The sequence below is a fragment of the Microtus ochrogaster genome, unplaced genomic scaffold, assembly GCF_000317375.1.
Source record: "Microtus ochrogaster isolate Prairie Vole_2 unplaced genomic scaffold, MicOch1.0 UNK4, whole genome shotgun sequence".
Classification (NCBI taxonomy): domain Eukaryota; kingdom Metazoa; phylum Chordata; class Mammalia; order Rodentia; family Cricetidae; genus Microtus; species Microtus ochrogaster.
In genome coordinates this window covers 417,308-432,307 of record NW_004949102.1, presented here as the reverse complement: position 1 = coordinate 432,307, position 15,000 = coordinate 417,308, and the positions used below count along the sequence as shown (strand labels likewise).

At 39.5% G+C, this 15,000-nt stretch overlaps 1 protein-coding gene and 1 pseudogene across 7 annotated transcripts in view; both read left to right on the top strand.

The window, feature by feature from the left end:
* Cadps2 (calcium dependent secretion activator 2) overlaps positions 1–15,000 on the top strand; it is a 520,741-nt gene that overhangs the window by 179,191 nt on the left and 326,550 nt on the right. The window lies entirely within an intron of this gene.
* Positions 11,771–12,722, top strand: LOC101997017 (annotated as a pseudogene).

The window sequence follows — 15,000 nt, the reverse complement described above, 5'->3', positions numbered from 1 at the left end:
CTATAAAGTCACCTGAATTTATTTTCTGTCCCCAATGAATACCTCATAGCCATGGTGAGTCCCACTGTGGCAACAGCAATCAGCATCACCTGCATCCCCTCCCCCCCTCCATCTTAGGTTTCACTTAGGTATATGCAGTCAGAAATCTTAGGGAATCCATTGGCTGTTTTCAGGGAGTCCTTCACTGGCTCTGCTGCACATCCGAGTTTAAGAATCTCATTTAATCAGAGGATCTGTTCCTTTTAGCTAGAATTCATCATACACTTGTAATCAGAACTAATATTAAGTGAAAGCAATTATGAATATTACAGCAGTTGCTATCAGTTCTGAGATAACTTTAAGCACATTTCAAGTGTGCGATTGGTCTGATTTATGTATATAAATGCTTCTTCCAGCTCACATTGCGGCTTCTTTATTCACCACCACTATCACGTCTGCTGAGGAAGTTGTGAGGACAATTAATGGGTTTTAGACAGATTGAAATTTCCAAATCAGAATGATAGAAAATAACGCAAAAACAAAATGGAGTATTACACTCAATTCTGCAGCCACCAATAGAAGAGGATACTTTCCAATTCCTTTGTACTGGGCTCTTAAGATGTTATGCTTTGGAGCCAGGAGCCAGGAGACAGCACTTGGGGAGCAGAGTCAGGCAGATCTCTAAGTTTGAGGTCAGCCTGGTCTACAGAGCAGGTTCTAGGACAACTAAGGCTACACAAAGAAACCTGGTCTCAAAAAAACAAAACCAAAAGATGTCATGGTTTGGATCTTAAACGTTCCCCTAAAGACTCATGTGTACGTGTTGTCCCCAGTTGATGGCATTGGTGGAGGGTACTGTCACTTTCAGGAAGGAGTGGCCAGATGGGCCAGATAGGTATGCCCATGGAGGGAATCCTGGGACTCTAGCCTTTTCCTTCCCCTCTCCTTCACCCTCAGCCTGTCCCTCCTCCCCCCACTCCTCTCTGTCTCTTGCTCTGCTAAAGGCTCAAAGCAACACAGTCAAGAGACCATAGACCGAGACTTAGGAAACGGTGAGCCAAAATAAACCTTTCCACTATTGCATGGATGTTAAAGCAACAGGACGCTGTCTTGTACAGATACTTGAATGCTTAAACAGTGAGCCGAAGATGACATTCAGAAGGAAATCATGCAAACTTTCCCCTGGTCCTAGCTTCATACGTACTGGCTGGTGTTATTTCAAATAAGTGCAAAATGCACCATTGGGAGTGTGAATCTCCTGATGAAGGTGTGTGGTGTCTTCTCATGCATGAATAACAGCACTGTTTCTCCAGGAGGAATTAGTCACTACTCTTCCCTTGATTGTGAGATTTTCCCTCTGTTGTTGGTGGCTCATGGGTCCATTCAGCAAATACTGGTTCCTTGAAGGGTTCTCTGCTGCCAGTCCAGCAGTCAGTTCTCTCTTGGGTCTCACTTTCTAGTAGGAAGAAAATATCAGTGCTATCTTAGATAAATTTAATAATCTATGGAAAGAAAAATGGTCATGGGAAACTGAAGATAGAGTTGTGGTTTTATAGAAAGTTATTACCAAGAGATTAATAGTTGAACAGATTTCCCACTTAGCTTCAAGTGTCAATATGACACAGACAAGTGTTATCTGAAAGGAGTCCTAATTGGGGAATTGCCCTTATCAGATGGCCTGTGGGCATATCGGTAGGGTGTTTTCTTGAAATTTTTAAAAATTATGTTTATGTGTGTTTTCTCTGCATGTATGTCAGTGAAGCAAGTGTGTGTGGTGCCCATGGGGTCCAGAAGAGGGCATCGCATCAACTGTGACTTGAGTTATAAAAAAAAAAAGGTTGTAAGCTGCCATGTAGGTGCCAGAAATTAAACTTCAAGTCCTCTATAAGAACACCCAGTGCTCTTAATTGCTGAGCCATCTCTTCAGCCCCATTTTCTTAATTTTTTATTGGTATGGCAGGACCTACTTAGCCCAGTGTGGGTGACACCACAGACTGATGGTCCTGCATTGTTTAAGAAAGCTAGTGGCAGAGTCCATACCCATAGCATTCTGAATACACATGATCTCATCTGATCTTGGTAGCTGAGCAGGCTTGGTCTGCTTAGCCCTTGAATGGGACAAAGCTGGCTGAGCCTGAGCCATGGGAACAAGCCAATCAACAGTATTGATCCATGATTCATATTGTCTGTTCCTCCTTGAGTCCCTGCCATAACTTTCTTCAATGATGGGTTGTGACCTAGAAATCTAAGCCAAATAAACCCGTTCCTCCCTAAATTGCTTTCAGTCGTGGTGTTTACCACAGCAACAGAAAGCAGACTAGAACAGACCTGAAAGAAATGATCCCATTCACACAAAATCAGCTATGTGCTGTGAAGAGTCAGAAGGGCGAGAAGATGTTCTTGTCCCCTCAGAAACACCTGAGGTCTGTTTAGCCTGGAAGCCAGAGGAGTGTGTTAATTGCCATTAAACGCTTGTAGCATGGCCTTGTATCATTTCTTTGTTACTCTGGAGGTTAGAACTAGTTGGGAAAATATCGGCTAAGGGGAGAATGTTGCCACCGGGAAACAGAGGTTTGAGAAGTTAGTCCTGACCAATGGTTATTCACCACGCACAGTCTGACTTTCTCTAAGGAGCCTGATAAATGTTTGACTATTATCTCCATGGTGGTGGTGGTTTTGGTGATTGGGTGGTAGGGTGTTGGTGGAGTGGGGCGGTTGGGGGTGGTGTGGTGATGTATGTGGGTGTGGGTTGGGGTAGTGGTGGGAGAGGGTGGTTGTGTGGTGATGGTGGTGGAGGTGTTGGGGAGCATGGAGAAGGAATTCAAATTTTATAAAGATGATTGAATTTACAACTTCTGGGTTCCTCACAGTTTTGAGAATCAGATTCTAGGATTAAAAAACAAAAATATTGTTTTTCATGCATAGTTGCCATCTGGTGGAAAAAAAATAACTACAAGATTTAAGCCTGAAAAGCTATCCAACAAATATTGACTGAAAGGCACAACATACTAGGGAGCTCTATTCAGTGAGTCTAGAGTTCATTTCTCTTGAACTTAACAGACTGTTTTCCTTTCAGATCAATTTACTTTACCAGCCTTTTTCATTTTGAACTTTGGGTCTTCATTCCTCGGCTACAGATCCTTAGCTTATGAAGTGTAAATAACTTGCCACCTTCACAATTCATGCTTTATAAACCTGGGACCAGAGAGGGTAGCTTTCTGGTGTCCTGGTAGTAAGTGTGGAAATGCAATGATTTGGCTTATGGACTGTCGTCTCCTGCTTCGCTGTCAACATTGCCACAATATCGTCTTCTAATCTTCCAAAAGGGGAATCTCTTGAGACATTGATTCTCAAGTGAAAGGCCAATATTCATTGTATTTCCAATTAACTGTGGAATATATTATAATAAAAGATCATGTATTTGGCTTATGCTACTAAAAAGTTTAATGATGATGGATAAAACAATAAGCAGGGTGAAACGTAACTTGCAGAATCTAGATTGTGGATATATATATATATATATATATATATATATATATATATATGCTCAAAACAACTTCATTCACCTTTCCATCTATTTCAACATTCTTATAATAAAATATTGGTGGAATTTGGTTGTCGTGGTGATGTGTTTTCAGACTGTTTACTTATGGAGGCCCAGGTGACTGTATGGACCACAGATCCCGTTTTGAGTGTCAGCACACATGAGAACTTACACCACTGAGTTGCCCTTCCACATCTGTGCATTTGCACACCTGGATTCAAACAACCTTGATTTGAAAATAGGGGACCACACTTGTTTTGAAACTATAAAGAGCTATTATCTATATCCCTTTCTACAGAACAGCGACTATTTCCATAGTGTGTACACTGTATTAGGATGTGCAGTATAGAAGTGAATAGGTATTTGTTATGTTCAAGTAGTGCAGCAGATTTGAGCATCGCTCATGGATCCCAGGAGTTGTTCTATTTTTATCTGTTTATCTTATCTAATATTGAACAATAATTCTGGGAAAAAAATTTAAATCACCCTACTCCAGCAATGAGAAAGCAGAGCCACAGTGATTTTGTACTCCCTTATGGTTCATGCCACGTCTTGAAATCTCAGGTCTTCTAATTGGGAAGTTTTTACTTCCCGAATGGTGAGAAAAGTAGAGTGGCTCAGAATGTAAGTGAGAATGAGGTGAACAGAATGACACGGTTGGATTTGGAACATGCTGCACGTTTAACATGGAAGAAGGGGTGACATATTTAACTGCGTGTAATAAAAATTATTTAAGAACTTATTGCAAAGTGCATATTATGGGAGTCTAGCTAGTCTATATTTAAAACTTATAAAACAATAATATTTAAAAAAAATAATCTGTACCATTACAATGAAGACAACAAAAGAAAGCCTTTCCTTGATAGAGTGTATAGAAGAATGTAGCCCAGGACAAGATAGATAGCTCAGTGTGTCTGTCAAGCCATGAGACATTGGATTAAATATGGGGAAAATGCAGACTATTGCTCCTCACATCACAGGGGAAACATGGCTTTTCCTCCTTTAAGGATCTCATTCTTGTATGCTGTCACATGAATTGGAAAACCAGATAGTGTTCAGTGACCTATTCGTTTTTGTTTGTGCTTCTAACAGGTGCCACAATATAATTTTTCTTCCTTCCTTCCTTCCTTCCTTCCTTCCTTCCTTCCTTCCTTCCTTTTTCTTTTCTTTTTTTTTTTCTTATTTGAGACAGGATTTCTCTCTGTAGCTTTGGAGCCTGTCCTGGAACTCACTCAATAGACCAGGCTGGCCTCAAATTCACAAAGATCTGCTGCCTCTGCCTCCCAAATGCTGGGATTAAAGGCATGTGTTACCACCACCTGGCCATTGACATATGCCTATGTTTCAGCCTTAGTAGCTAGTAGTGGGTCAAGGAAACTTTGTCATTAGCCCAAGCAAGACTTAGGCTGATCAATAAGTTGAGAAATACCTGAAATAGCAAACTAATGGACTTACTAACAGCTGGCACTAGAAGAAAGCTTTAGAGCAACTCCCTAGCATCTGTAACATGATAAGAGTTGAAGAAGGATGCTTAAAACAAATCCCACACTAGCTCAGACTTGAGAATAATAGTTACTTATTTAGGGGTAGACTCAAAAATCGATATCCTCTGCTGGAACAGAGAATAGCATTCAAATCCCACAGCCAGAAAAAAAGGCCAGATGCACGCTTTACATCGGCATAAATAGTATAAGAGGCCACGCCCACGTGGTCTGGTAACTTAAAGGCTACTGGCTGTAGGAATTCCTACATCAGAGAGTGCGCAATTTATTTTTTACTCTTTATATTTTTCAAGTAGTTTCTTTCTTTGCATGGATGGAGACTCATCTCAGTCCATATAGCAAAACTTGGTAAGCTTTTGGCAAGTTTTGGCTTTACGTTTGTTCCAAGGACTTTAGATGTGATATGTCAGATTTAGGTTAGCTCTGGGAAAGGCTCCTTTGATATGAACTCTTTTCCAGGTCCTTAATAAATGTCTAGATGTATCACTTATTTACAGTAACATTTTTAGTCAGGAGGTTATTTGTGGTCAATTTTAAGAGAGTTCCTTCACCTTTAATAAGGAATGAGATTGGCTGTCAGTGGTTTCCAAGCCTTTAGGATTCACAAAGCAGTAAAATTTTCTGCTAATATCTGCTAATATGACTCCCTCTTTTACACACACACACACACAGACACACACACACACTACAGAAAATATATATAGAGAATTTAATATATATTAGAAAGGGGAATATGTATATATATATATATATATATATATATATATATATATATATTATAACTATAGATAGCATTTACCCCCCACTAGGTACTATAACAAGCATTCGCTGCTAGTGAGTTTATATGAAAAAGTTATTTGTTTACCACTAACAGCTGCCATATTAATAGAGTCAACTTTTATGAAAAAGTACTCTCACTGCAGAATAGAAGCCTCTGTATTCTCCTTAAGCTAGGATTGATGGTTTGACTACAGACTCTCTTGGGACAACTGTCTCAGTGTTTATCAAGGTAAATCAGCTTGTGTGCCTGTTTTTCTCACTATATATAGGATACAGGATATAATACATAGGATAAGCAAATACATGTCATTGTCATGGCAGTGATGATCAAACCCAGAACATGATTCACTTTGATGCATATTTATTGGGGAAGGAACAATACAGAGAATATTGAGGACCAAATAAGTGCTTCCCTTTCTTAGAACAGAAAATACCTTCTTCAGGGCCATGAAGAGAGATCTGGGAAGAGGAGGTCAGGATAACTTGGTAAATGGAAAAAAATTAAGTCAAATAGTGCTAGCAGAGAAACCTCTGGCTGGCTTTGGTTATTCATAGTGACCCAATGCAAATGTAATTTGTATTTTGCAAAAATAGATATTGTTTAATTTTTAGCGATACTCAATTCACCATTGTTACAGCATTCACAAATTGATGACATTTGAAAAAAATAGTTTTTTAAGAAAACACATTCTAAATTGAATTCTTCAAGGACATTACAAATTATAACACTCACAAGACAATGTTTTCTTTGGCATTATTGAGGAGAAGAGGCATCTCTTATAAGTGGGACTCTTGTACTTTTTCAACATCCTCCTGCCTGAAGACATGCTGGCTGTCTTCCCAGGAAACATCTCATAGATAGTCACAATGATTTGGCAAGAAGATAATGTTTTTCTAGTCATTATGAAATCCTTTTGCATAAAAGAAGCAGTGTGCAGTTCAGATCAGCAGCACTGTGCATCTTAAGAGCTTCTATAGAAAAGTGTATTTGAAGTCTTATTTGGACAGCTAGGCAGACTTGGCCTTTGAAGATACTGTTTCTTATAGTCATCACATTCAATTTTATTATTGGTTCCCTGTAACTTTGTCAAGATTTCAATTATCTCTTTGGTATATGAGCCAGACAAATGAATAGGAAGAATGGCATTTCAAGAGGACCAGGTAAAATTAAATTTCCACCAAAATGTGGAGAAAAATAGCAAACAAAGTATATGGAAAAGCTCTCTGGTGGTAGATTGATATCACCCATGCTGAATTGGTTATGTGGAATTTTCACATGAAGATCACTGATTGATAATTCCACAGGTGTTAGTCAGTACCCAGTAGAACATCTTTGGGTACACAATGGAGGTGTGTAAGAAAAATAAGTAAAACAAAATTATCATTGAATCCATAGGCTAAGTTTCCCACTCTTTTCACAGAGGAACTATGTCCTTAGTCTAGCCACTTCTTGGTTTACACCACTAAATCTAAAAGAGAAAATTATAACCCAGAAAACTGATGTGGGAGTCCCCTCTGTGTAATCTGATTACCATTAATGAAAGAAATTGCCTTCGCCTGATAGGGTAGAACTTAGGTAAGCGGGGAAGACTAAGCTGAATGCTGGGAGGAAGAAGGCCAAGTCAGAGAGATGCCATGGAGCCGCTAGAGACAGACACTAGTAGGAACTTTAGCGGGTAAGCCACTGTCCCATGGTGATACCCAGATTAATAGAAATGGGTTAATTTAATATGTAAGAGTTAGCCAATAAGAAGCTAGAACTAATGGGCTAAGCAGTGATTTAATTAATACAGTTTCTGTGTGATTATTTCATGGCTGGTTGGTCAGGTCCAACAATAGTCCCCTTCCACAACAGGAAACAAAGAGTGATTGTGCCAATTAAATGAAATCACATCAGAGATCTCTAGAGAGACAATACCTGTCCACTGGTGCATTTTTTAAAATATGCTTAGTTCCCATGCAGGCTACATCTGGGTACCTTTGACCTTCCTCAGACAGAATTTCACAAATGATCTTCTGTTGCGGATCTGAGAAATATTTTCTGGAAACCCTAAGATTAGAGATCAGCCTTGACTATAGCCATAGTTTGCCTGTTTATAATAGCTCTTGTTGTGAAAGGACATTGGATTAAAATATGTGATATTTAATGAGACTTCACATATCAATGTCATATAGATTCTTAGCTGTGTGGCATATCGTGTATGAAAAGCTGATTATAAAAACTACATGTGCTTCTTTCTATAAAACACTACAAACAATGGGAATTACTAGAGAATTTGAATCTCACTCCTCCCTTTGAACAATACTATAATGATATTTTGTTTGTGCTGTAACAAAGTTTGTATGAGGATCGGAGTTGGGGCAAGCCGCTAATTAGCCATAGAGGCCAGGCACGTCCTTCTGTGTACAGAACCACGAGAACTCTTCTCCATGAAGCTGTTGTATTCTGGAGCTTGTGCCTTTTGAGCATAGCTTTCCCTCTGCTTACAGTTACGGATTTTTGCGACCTTTGGTGTCTCCTGCAGCCTTCTGTATCTTAGGATGCCTGTAGCTAGATTTGTATCTGGTCTTCTTCATCACTGAAGCGTCGATCCTCTTCAGGCCATCGTTACTTTTTTTTAACAAATCCTTCTTTGACTCCTAATAAGTGACAGTCTCTTTTTAGACTTTAGACTCATCAGCAAACAAAGTGGAATCTACCCCCATTGGCAGCTACTTTTTACTTTGGGGAGACGTATAGTCAATAGATATCAAATAGTATTTTGTGCAAAAGAGACAAAGATGATAAGAAGGTAAAGTATGATGAATGAGAGATAGAGGGAGGACAGGGATTGCTCTTTTATTCTTTTTTCCTTATTATTCTCTCATCTATTACATCCCAACTACAGTTTCCTTTCCCTCCTTTCCTCCCAGTCCCTCCCCTATGTCTCTCCTCTCTCTCCCACATCCACTCCTCTCTTTCCCTTCAGAAAATATCAGGCCCGCCAGTGATATCAACCAAGCATTGCATAACAAGTTATAGTAACACTAAGGCTTCCTCTTAAGAGATGATGATAGCGAGACCCAAGTGAAGTAGGAGGATACACCTTGTGGATGGTATCTTCCTTTGTAACAAGTCATTTCAAAAATACCAGCACAAAAACTATGAGTGACTATCTTGTCTTTTCTCAATTAAGGATCTTTGAGGAAGCCTAGCTGGGTGTTCTTAAGGTTTCTGAAAAGGATGATATCAAGTTGTCAGATTTACTGCATGCACCTTGAGGATTAACAGGGACTGAAGAATGTGCTTCCCCGTTCACTGATGTGGTTCTGAACAGACTTCTGTTCATTAAGGATTGTTAGACTGGGGGCCTCGGGTCCTTGTTTCACAGCAACTTCCTTCCCGCAGGGCACATGATAAGGACCAAGAGCAAGAAATAGTGCTACAGCCTGTGATGGTCTCATCTCAGAAGTGGCCCAGTGTTGGTTTTGCTGGGTCTTCTGTGCTACTGAGTTGCCATTCTTACTGCTTGAGTGTGACTTCCCAGCCTTGCTTCTCTTGGCTTCCCTCCATCTTCCTCTTCCTTTCATCCTTTCTAAAAGCACAATCTAAGGTTTCCATCTTAACTTTATTGTGCCTTTTCTCCTTTGCCCCATCTTGCATCTGGCTCTTCATCTTCAGTTAGATAAATGTCCTCTGCCCAAGGTGACATGGGAACAGGAAACAGTAAACCGATCTGTTTTCATTTGATCTGTTTGTTCTAGAGGCCTCTGGTTCTTGTTGTTTTCTTTAGAAGCATCTCTTGCTTTTGCTGCTAGTGTGTGTTTATTTTGCTTTTCATTTCCCTGATTCTCCTCACCACTACTGGACACAATTTTTGTTGGTTTCATTTTATTTAATTTAGAATCATTTAAATATAGATTTTTAGGCTTTTCTTCACTGTACTTTAATCATTTTACCATCACTGTGCTTTTTTTACTGACCACTATCCAAACTAAATTAGTTATTATTAGTTAATTATATATAACTATAGTTAATTATAATTAGTTAGTTAATAATTATAAATTATTAGATAAATAATTAGTTATCTCTAACACTTACAACATCTCTTTGTTCAAAAAATGTGTAAATATATACACACTTTCCCACCTTTATTATTAATTACAGTTACAAAGAGAATGAAAATCTTATTTTCAGAATTAGTTTCCATATCTTGCAGCTCATCAAAACCCTTCTTCATTCTATCTTCACTCCTTCCTGCCTCACCTTCTTCCCCCACCCCCTGCTGTACTTGTACTAGTTCCTTCAAGGCTACTTTCTCCTTTTGATCACAGGTCTCTATCTTAGCTCCAGTAGTTTTCCATCTAGCCTTGTTGCCGGCACCACTGTTTGAAACATACCTCTCAGTGTGTTAACACTAGGTCATCTAGTCACCAATAGGCCCTTGAATTAGAAGGATTCGTCAGAGCAGTGGTTCTCAACCTGTGGGTCAGAACCCTTTTGGGGCTCACATATCAGATATCCTGTATATTAGATATTTATATTACAATTCCTAACAGTGGCAAACTACACTTATGAAGTAGCAATGAAAATAATATTATGGTTGGGCGTCACCGCAACATTGGGAGCTGTCCAGCATTAGGAAGGCTGAAAACCACTGTCATTGAGGAACAGAACTGATCAAGTGAATGTATATCGCAATGGGGATTTAATAGATTGGCCTACATGCTGTAGAATGGGTAATCAGACAGGCCATGGAGGGATTGAGAACCTGGTAGTTGCTCAGCAGTTCTGCTTTCACACTGAAAGCCTGGAACATTGTCAGGAAGCTCCTGGTCTAGTCTTTGTTGGGAGGCTGAAGAAGGTAGGTTCTCATGTCAGTGAACTTTATCAAGAGCTACACCAGTAAAGAGTGAAGGCTTACAGAAAAAAAAAAATCATCACTGGTTTTTCCTCTGACCTCTTTTATGTATTTAATGTTCCCTTGGGGACATGCTTCCCACCCAGTAGGATGTTCTTTCTCATTTCCTTTTCCTAGGCAACATTCTCCAGACACATCCAGAGGCATGTCTCTTAGTTGGTTCCATATCTAATCAAATGGGTGAGCAAGGTTAATCATTACAGCATCATCAGCTAGAATCTGGACTTCTCTCCCGCACACTTGTCGTTTTCCAATCTTATCTCTAGTGGCCTTCCTGGCTACCACTTTTTTGACTGCTAACACTCATATTTAATATCAGCATATAATAGAGTTTTCAAATTTCCCTTTGAAGATCTAATGTTTATTCTTCTATATTCATTTTACTCTTTAAAAACTGTGTTTATTCTCCCTTTTGTCTTTACACAGTTCACAGGCTGTTAAAGACACAGGTCCTTATCTCTGTTCTGGGCTCTCCCCTATCTCACTCACACTTCCCACCAGAGCTGTTAACTCCATTTCTTTTGTTTTCTCTCCTTTTATATGAGCATCTATTATTGTTCTTGCCCCCAGGGATCATGAGCTTGTCAGGCCTTGATCTTTGATGGATCCATCTGTACAACACAAACACTTAGCCCAATCCTAAGATTTTGTTACCATTTAACAGCTATCAATTATGTAGTCGGAGGGAGTCAGTGCAGCCTTGGTTATGACCTGATGGGAGAAAACAATCCAGAAACAATGTTCATTCATGGTTTTGCATTTAAACTAGGGTCACTTAAGGGGACTCTACCTTACTGTGTATTAGACAGTAAAGTGAAAAAAAAAACAAAATAACTGCTCACATAGAGTATTAGAAATCAAGTTTTCCTGTAGTGAGACTTGAGCTATTTATATATAAATGTATTTTTTTTTTTTTTTTTGCTGGTCAGGATTTCTACACATTGCACAGTTTCTAAAAGATTCAACTTTAGGTACTTTCTAGAGAAGCAACATTACATAAAACACTGGTAGTCCTTTTCTTGAGTCAGCTGAAGAGCTGCATATAATTGAACAGGAAAGCCCTGGCGTGATTCCGTCCTGCGTGCCTGTTCTGAGGAGCAGCAGGCAGAACCTTCCGTCCGACTTCTCTGCCACCGAAGAACGCGCCTTCTCCTCATGGAAGACTCCATGGACATGGACATGAGCCCTCTAAGGCCTCAGAACTACCTTTTCGGCTGTGAACTAAAAGCCGACAAAGATTATCACTTTAAGGTGGATAATGATGAGAATGAGCACCAGTTATCATTAAGAACGGTTAGTTTAGGTGCTGGGGCAAAAGACGAATTACACATCGTAGAGGCAGAAGCAATGAACTATGAAGGCAGTCCAATTAAAGTAACACTGGCAACTTTGAAAATGTCTGTACAGCCAACAGTTTCTCTTGGGGGATTTGAAATAACACCTCCTGTGGTCTTAAGATTGAAGTGTGGTTCTGGGCCTGTGCACATTAGTGGACAGCATCTAGTAGCTGTAGAGGAAGATGCAGAGTCAGAAGATGAAGATGAGGAGGACGTAAAGCTGTTGAGTATGTCTGGAAAGCGATCTGCTCCTGGAGGTGGCAACAAGGTTCCACAGAAAAAAGTAAAACTTGATGAGGATGATGATGAAGATGATGAGGATGATGAGGATGATGAAGATGATGACGACGATGATTTTGATGATGAGGAAGCTGAAGAAAAAGTTCCAGTGAAGAAATCTGTACGGGATACCCCAGCCAAAAATGCACAAAAATCAAACCAAAATGGAAAAGACTTAAAACCATCAACACCAAGATCAAAGGGTCAAGAGTCCTTCAAAAAACAGGAAAAAACCCCTAAAACACCAAAAGGACCTAGTTCTGTAGAAGACATTAAGGCAAAAATGCAAGCAAGTATAGAAAAAGGTGGCTCTCTTCCCAAAGTGGAAGCCAAGTTCATTAATTATGTGAAGAATTGCTTCCGGATGACTGATAGAAAACTAAGCAGCTTTTTCAAATGACCCAAAAGAAAACTAAAAGCAATTGGGAAATTTTGGAGTCCAGAGGCCACACATGCCAGATAGTAGACAAGTGATGTAGATGGAAGTTTTTTTCTTACCCGGTCCTGCACCCACTTTGAAAATAGCCATCAGAAGCTTTATATTAATTATAAAATGTGTGGAAGATGGTTCAGGCTTACTACTGGCTACCCCTTACATTTAAATTAAATTATTTCTATTAATCTAAGTATTACCACATGACTGCGGTATTTACCAGTCCACTGGCATGTTGTTCCTTGGGTGGCTGGATGGCATCTGCCAAACTCTACACTGCTTCTCCTGTATCTTTGCTTGTTTTTCCCATACGGGCTCTATCCTGCCTTTCCATAAGACAAAGCAGCTTCATTTATGAATGAATGAAAACAACACATATTCGCAATACACAGAAAGACATCCCACAGAAAGTTGAGTCACCCGATATTTGGGGTACATGTTTGTCACTGATTTACACATATACAGCTGTAATGGGGTAGTCAAATGGTGTAATCCTAACTTAAGAGTATTTAATTATTCTGAGTCAGTTCTTAGGAACAAACTTGCCCTTTGGGGAGTTGGAAATAGAACTCAGAAGTCATGAATGTGTACAGCACAGTCATGAGGTCCCCACCCCCATGTAATAAGCCAGGTATTCCCTACATGCCTTCATGCCTTTAACTCCAGTGCTCAGGTGCAGCAGAGACTGGATGACTGAGGCTGTCCGGCTTCCAGGCCAGCTAATGAAGTTAAAGGTACAGGGTCATGAAGAGACCAGGCCTCAGAGGATACCTGGAGCTGACTAACAAACCACAAGTACAGAAAGACCTGGCCCCAGAAGACTAGGTGAAGAGTAATAAAGATATGTGATATGCTCTTCTGTTCTCTAGATATGCATAGACGCTCACAACTCCCACATTATATGTATGCATTGACCCATGCACAGATACACACCAACAAACAAAATAACTTTTAATTGGCATTTTTTTTGTCCCATCAGCATAGTAGTAGCAGCATGTAATATAGTTGCATTAGTTTTTCAGTCTCTTCTGGAAAAATCTATGTCATAGAAGAAGAAAACAAGAACAATAGCAGTATCATGTGATAAGTATTGGTGACAAAATAGTTGTTGGATTCATAGGCACATCGTTGACAAAACAGTTGTTTAATGGATCTGTTGTATCTCTTCAAAATGTTATTGCTACCCATCTCCCCCTATGTATTTCATTAGTTTATTTCTCTGTAATTGTTATTGTTTTTCTTTTTAGTTGTGTTACCTAGTAAGGAGGAATATTAGATGTGCTGTGTTCATACCTATTTTTAGTAGAAATTTACAACGATCTTACAGATACTTCCCTCTCATCACATGCATTTCTTCTAGTTATGAGACATTAAGAACGTGGGTAGCTGTTGAAATCAGAGAAAGTACCAAATGTCATGAGCCCCACGTTGAGGGCTATCTGTTGGGGTCCAGCATCCATGGGTTCACACATTCCAGGGTAGGGGCATGTGCATTAGAAATGTTAGGCAGAAAAAACAGAAACACACACAAAAAAAGACAGAAACACACAAAAGAGTTGGGAGAACAACCCAGTGAATAATGAATTCACCCATGTTTATTTTCCATATGCTTTATATATCCCAATCCAAAGCAAAAGCATAAGGCTTTTTTTTACCATGGTGCAAACAATGAACAAAGTAATTACACAGAACATTAAGTAACTGTATTCTGAGTTAAGTATTCCGTTGTGTAGGCAGGACTTGCAGCAACCACATCCTAGAACAAGCCATCCTGTAGGTAACCATACTCTGGGTCAAATCTCCTATCATAAACTTGAAAGAGCAAAAATAGGCCCTGAACTCTCTGACCTTTGGTCAAGGTGGAACAAATCCACATCCACGAATCCCAACATATCCCCCCCCCTTTAATTTACTTATTAAAGGCTGTGCTTCTACTACAGGACAGATGACTATGTCTGGCTTAGATTCCTTCCAGACTTACCTCTTATTAATATAAACATTCCATCATGCACATCCTGTCTTAGATTGCCTGGAGGGAAAAAAAGCTCTTACCCTTCATTGACTACCAGCATCTGTGTATAAAGGGTTAAGGGAGAACACATAACTAGATGCCATGCCCTTCTGAGCCAACTTTCCATCAAGAGAGTTCACAAATAACTAGATAATAATAGGCAAGCACATAATGCTTTGCGATGTGCATGCTCCAATAACCATAAAAATCTTTTTTTTTTTTTTTTTTTTTTTT